The following is a 6,329-nucleotide window of genomic DNA, read 5'->3' on the forward strand; positions in this document are numbered from 1 at the left end:
GGGAGTGGTCTTTTCGGAACGCTGATAGGGGAGGGGAGGGAAATATATCCCTGGTGGTGGGGTCCGTTTGGAGGTGGCGGAAACTTCATGATCAACCTTGGAAGACCTCAGGGGAACAACTCATTTGAAAACTTGCACCAAATAGGCTAAATTGGAGGGGGAATAAAAACGACTCCTGCTGTAACTAATTTTGAATTTCTATTTTATTATCTAATTTTTCCTTATCTGCTGAGACACATGCCCTTGACAGATAGAGTCATAAAGTCATCGAGATATACAGCACAGAAACAGACCCTTAGGTCCAACTCGTTCTTGCCGACCAGATATCCCAACCTAATCTAGTCCATTTGCCAGCACTCGGCCCATATTCCTTTAAGCCTTTCCTATTCATTTACCTCTAAATGTTGCAATTGTACCAGCCTCCACCACTTCCTCTGGCAGCTTATTCCATACATGTACCACCCTATGTGTGAAAAAATTGCCCTTTCGGTCTCTTTTATATCTTTCCCCTCTCACCCGAAACCTATGCCCTCTAGTTCTGGACTCCCCCACCCCGGGGAAAAGACTTTGTCTATTTATCCTATCCATGCCTCTCATGATTTATAAACCTCTATGATGTGGTTGCATGATGAATAGTGTCTCCACTATTTCACCAAGTTATCATTCTCCATGTGACAGTCTAAGGAGTAAAATCAAGAAGACCGTTTAACCTCTGGGATGACCTGATACACTCATTTTGCATCCATGCATGCATTTAGCAACCAGGAGTGGGGGATTTTCCCCTACCAACCTACAGTGGTGTCAGGTCAGGATAAGATCAGGTTTTGCTGTGATAGCATTCACAGTTGACACTTCTGGCTTAACCTCAGACATGTAGAGCATGGCATACGTCAAATAATTCTCCACAAGCACTGAGCCTTAAGGGCAGGTAGAGACTGGATCACCAGCTGAGGTGTAGGCTTGCTGCAGAGAGTAAGATTGCTTTTGCTGGTGCTATTGCTATTATTTTGCATCATGCTCTTATGTGAACATACTGTGTTCCTGTCTGAAAGTGGATTTATTAATAGCTCTTCAGATGTTGGAAGCAAGTAGTCAGATTATCCCTGCTGTCTCATCAGCTTGACAGTAACATTGAAGAGAGGCGATTGAGGCTGTTGCTTAACACCAAGCTGAACTTGGTCAAAGGTGAGAATGCTGGAGATCCTTTATAGATCACAAGTTGTTTTGTGATTGTTAACTAATCTAATAGCTCAGAAATGCAATAAACTGTTAAGAGTTTTATTCCAACATCATGGGGAAGAAGTGGAAAGACAGATACAGTGAGTTTGTGTCAAAATGCCACCAGGAATCTCAGACTTGAGAGTATTCCCTGTCAAAAACATAGCCAACACACAGATTCATTAAATATTTATTGATTTTGCATTATTATTTCAATGCACATCATTACCTTCCTTATGTGCAGACTTTATCTGTGAATGTTTCTCCCAGTGAATCATATATATTTTAAATATTGTTTCCAAGCCCACTATTATCTGGATGTGTGTCACTCTGTGAATCATAATCTTAAAATAATATGAAAGATAAAATATTAATGAAATCTGAAGTGTTTCCTATCCATTGCCCATGAAATATGTTCTCTTTTTGGTGAGCAAAGGTAAATTGAGAGCCACTGGACTCGTGGACTGTCTGAGTGTGTTTTGTGTGTCAACTTTACTGATTTGTTGAAACATTTTTGAAAAATAATTTTTAAGGGTGAAAATAAGTACTTTTTTTCCAAAATGCAACAGCCTTCAATTAGGTGGTCAATCAAAGAATTGCAGTGTTTCATTCATGTTATTATAGTTCCCTTACTCTCACAACAACCATCTCCAAAGCACATTTTACGAGAAAGGTATCTCGAGTTGTGGCACATTATTATAATGTCCATCTTTAGTTTTCTGACAGATGGACTAGATTCAGGCCTCTTGCCTTTTCAGAGTGACAGGATGATGTACAGCAGATGATAATGATGTCTGCAGTACAGCAGTGGGTGATGCAGACAGTATTGCATCAGATGGCAACACTGAACTAGAAACAGAATGAGGTTATGACATAGTAGCGTTACTCCACAAATAATGAACAGGGTATGATAATTTTGGTACTGCCACACAGTTTGCAGAAGTTAAAAGAAAACCCTGTTGCTGTTTAGTTTCCCATTTCCAAACCCCTTACTACTCCTCATGTTATCACGTTCAAATACAGAATAGAAATGTAAACATATCCTCAGCTGTAGTCACAACATGCATAACATTATATACACTTCTGAACTGTGTTATTTATACACTCTGTAGAAACTGGATCTATTTGTTCTATTTTTACCTTATTTGAAGGAAGAATGTACACATTTTGTTATTGACCTTCAGTTATCAGCACAATGTTTTGCTACAACCCTCTCATGGGCACTCTGTATAACAAAATGGTAAGATAGAGCATTTTACATTTTACATTATCAATTGATAGGCTTTACTGAGACAGAATCCAGCATTACATAGATACCACCCTGCTATATACAATCTGTTACAGCTACCAGTCACCACTGTCTGTTTCAGCTCAGCTAATATGATAAGTTTGAATTAGTTTCTTTTTTTGTCTGTTCCTCGGGTCCCTGCTGTCTTGGGTTGAATTTGCACATCAGCAGAAAGAGTGGGTGCTATCTCTTTCTACACCTTTCAATGATACAATTAAGCTGTGCTGGTAACATGGAGAAATCAATGGAGCTGACATCTGAAGTTGATTTTATTGGAGCAAACATGAACTGATTGGATCTTACAGAAAGCACTGAGATCCTGGTGGAGGGAGGTAGGTGTGGAGAGGCCTCTGGTGACTCCCAGAGTCTCATTACTTTATGCTTTTCTGTAAAAGTATTCATCATTTACTGAGGTTCAAGATGACCATAAGGCCATAAGACCATAAGACATAGGAGTGGAAGTAAGGCCATTCGGCCCATCGAGTCCACTCCGGCTTGCTTTGACATGGTTTGCTTTGATTTTTTTTCAATGATCTGTTTGATGATAGCATCTCCTAGGTGGTTCTAAATCATTGCAACCAGCACTTCCTCAGAGGGTCCCCGGTTTATGGTGATCTCAGTGCTCATCCAGCTGTTAGAGGGCAGTTATTATCAATGGAACCCAAGCTGAACATGTTAGCTTTTTCACTGAGCAGAAGCAAGATGGGAGAAGGAACACTAAAATGTTATTGAAGTTATAGTGCAGTAATTTCTGATGGTGCTTGGTATATAATATTGATGTGCAGCAGAGATTTGGGCAAGCCTGAGAAGACACTTTACTGCTGCTCTGCTTTGAGGAGAAAGTGAGGGTTGCAGATGCTGGAGATCAGAGCTGCTCTGCTTTGTTTACTGGCTGTTGCCAATCTATGAAATGCTGGTAATTGTTACCTTTATCTGAATCACTGCTTGCAGCAGAGAAGCACCTCCACAATTCTGTCACCGATGCAAGCAGCCAGACATTGTTTTAGATATGGGTCCCAGAGATTTATGTTACATTTCAATAATTACTTATTTTTAGCAGCCCTGAAGTAATTTTATGGCCAAGGCCAAAATCCAGAAATTGGCTAAGTAAGGATAATAAAACCTGCAAGTATTTTGGAGTTTTAACTGTTAACAATGCTGAGGGGAGCACTCCCTCACTCCATCTAAGTTTACTGCTCACTGATTGCTTCCTCTACCCACATTATTGAGGCTGCTCTGCGGCCAGCACATTTTTGTTCTTGGGGTGTGAATGTCACTGATATATCTAAGGTTTGCTGCCCTTCCATATTTTGTGTTCAGAAAGTCATGATTAGCTGTCTTCTTGAAATGCTGCAGTTTATATGATGTAGGTACATCCATTAACCTGCAGGATTTAATTCAGTGATGATGAAGGAACAATGATATAGTTCTCAATCTGGAGGGTGTGTGACTTAGAGGAGGACTTCCAGGTGATGGTTATCCTATAACTTCTGTTACTAGCAGGTCTGAGGGTGATCTAGGTTCATTTGTTCTCCTTCTCCCTCTTTGGGGATTAAAGCGTGTTCTATGCTTGCCTTTAGTCAGCTGCTGTTGGACAGAGACCTTTCTCCCATCTCCCTGTTCGAAGCTTGTTAATAAGTCACATCTAATATGGTGTTTTCTGCACATGCTAATGTAAGGAACATTTTTCGAAGGAAAGTTGGCTCCCTGAAGGATAATATCCTTGTGAAGCAGCTTTCAACTTTATTTCATGCCTCGATGTTTGTTTAACTATTATCTAACTATCTTTGTGGTTAAGATGAGGAACAAGGGCTCCGTCTAATAGATGATCCCTGTTCTGGTACATGGATAAATACAAGAAATACCCCTTCCCTGCTGTGTTGGTTTTGGGGATACTAACGGTTCTCTAACCAGCCCATGCTCTGGAAGCTTTTCTCTCACCCACTGCGCCATCAAAGCGAAAGGTATGGCAGATCTGGCAGAGGTGAAGGTGTCATGAGCATTTGCTCATGAGGATATAAGGATCCGAATGTTGAAGATTGATACTTGAGTTAACCCAATGACCGTTCTCTGTCTTAGAGCCAGATATTAAGGACTAATAGGGTATTTGGCACTCACACCTCTGTTTGTCACCTGGAAAAACTGGATGTTGATCGTGAGAAGCAACCGTCACTCATTTCCCAGCTCTTTAATCTAGAGATTACAGGGCAACAGTTAGAAGCAGGAACCTGGATTGATTTACCCTCCATAAACCTGGGGATCACAAGGAAATTAACAGGGGCAGGAATCCTGGTTGATGTCCTGTCTCCCTAACATTGGGCAGTGATCAGAAATAACAACATTGGATGATTTCTCCTCTCTGTAAACCCAGTTGTAGCCCCACTGCTTCTTGGCTGAGATGAAACCAGTGCATTTTTAGGCTGAGTAACATTGGGTGTGTATTTATTCACTGAGCTATTCCTTCACAGCAATTAGTTGTTGATAACTTCTGCCTTCACCTCTTCAAATTTGAGTTTCCTTTCTTTAAGTCCAGAGTAGCTATCAGCTTTTGTTATGTTTTTGCTTGGAGTATGGAATTTTTTCGTTAGTGACCATATCCCCCTATGTTGATATCTGGTTACCTGAGAGAAATTGTTGGCTGGAAGGAACCTGGACCTGCTGTTCAGGTTCCCAGATGCAATACTGGATACTCCTTTGTTGAACCACTTTCTCACTTTGTATTGGCAGTCGTAATGATGAAGTAAATAGCTGGCCCCGTCCATCATGCAGGATATGCTGGGACACCATTAGAATCAAATGCAGATTTAAGCTTTTAAATTGCTTAAACTGAAAGATATACAATACATACACAACATATTACACACTTAATGTCAACAATATTGTAATAAAAGCTCAATTGTGAGTTAAGCAGAGAACAATTCAATCTCTGAAGATGTTGAGGTTTATGTTTAAACAGTATAAAGCTGATGTTTACACACCACTGTAAGCATTTGCTGTGCAAATGAACCAGATACGCATATTTTGACCATTCTTAGCTTCCCCCCTTTATCCCCCCGTGAAAGGATTCCCTACCTGGTACAGTTTAACTGTTTTAAAACAGGATGATGCACAATTTCGGGAATGAGTGATTATTGAACTTTGCAAGAATAGACTCTGTTTGTCAAGACGAACAGAAAGCTGAATCTAAGGATTACGAAAACCTCTACAAGTTGTTTCAAATGTAGATAAGAGTTTTGGGTCTCCAGTGTCAAGATGTTCTTGTTGCTCTTTAGAAAGGTTTCTGATCCCAGTTAAGCAGTTTAATGGCTGAGCATTTCCTTACATCCAAATCACAAGAAACATTGCAAAGGGCTGAGTTGCAGACCATAAGACCATAAGACATAGGAATGGAAGTAAGGCCATTCGGCCCATCGAGTCCACTCCGCCATTTAATCATGGCTGATGGCATTTCAACTCCACTTACCCGCATTCTTCCCATAGTCCTTAATTCCTTGTGACATCAAGAATTTATCATTCTCTGTCTTGAAGACATTTAGCGTCCTGGCCTCCACTGCACCCCGCAGCAATGAATTCCACAGGCCCACCACTCTCTGGCTGAAGAAATGTCTCCGCATTTCTGTTCTGAATTCACCCCCTCTAATTCTAAGGCTGTGTCCACGGGTCCTAGTCTCCTTGCCTAACGGAAACAATTTCCTAGCGTCCACCCTTTCCAAGCCATGTATTATCTTGTAAGTTTCTATTGGATCTCCCCTTAATCTTCTAAACTCCAATGAATACAATCCCAGGATCCTCAGCCGTTCCTCGTATGTTAGACCTACCATTC

This window comes from Chiloscyllium plagiosum, chromosome 34 (assembly GCF_004010195.1).
Source record: "Chiloscyllium plagiosum isolate BGI_BamShark_2017 chromosome 34, ASM401019v2, whole genome shotgun sequence".
NCBI lineage: Eukaryota > Metazoa > Chordata > Chondrichthyes > Orectolobiformes > Hemiscylliidae > Chiloscyllium > Chiloscyllium plagiosum.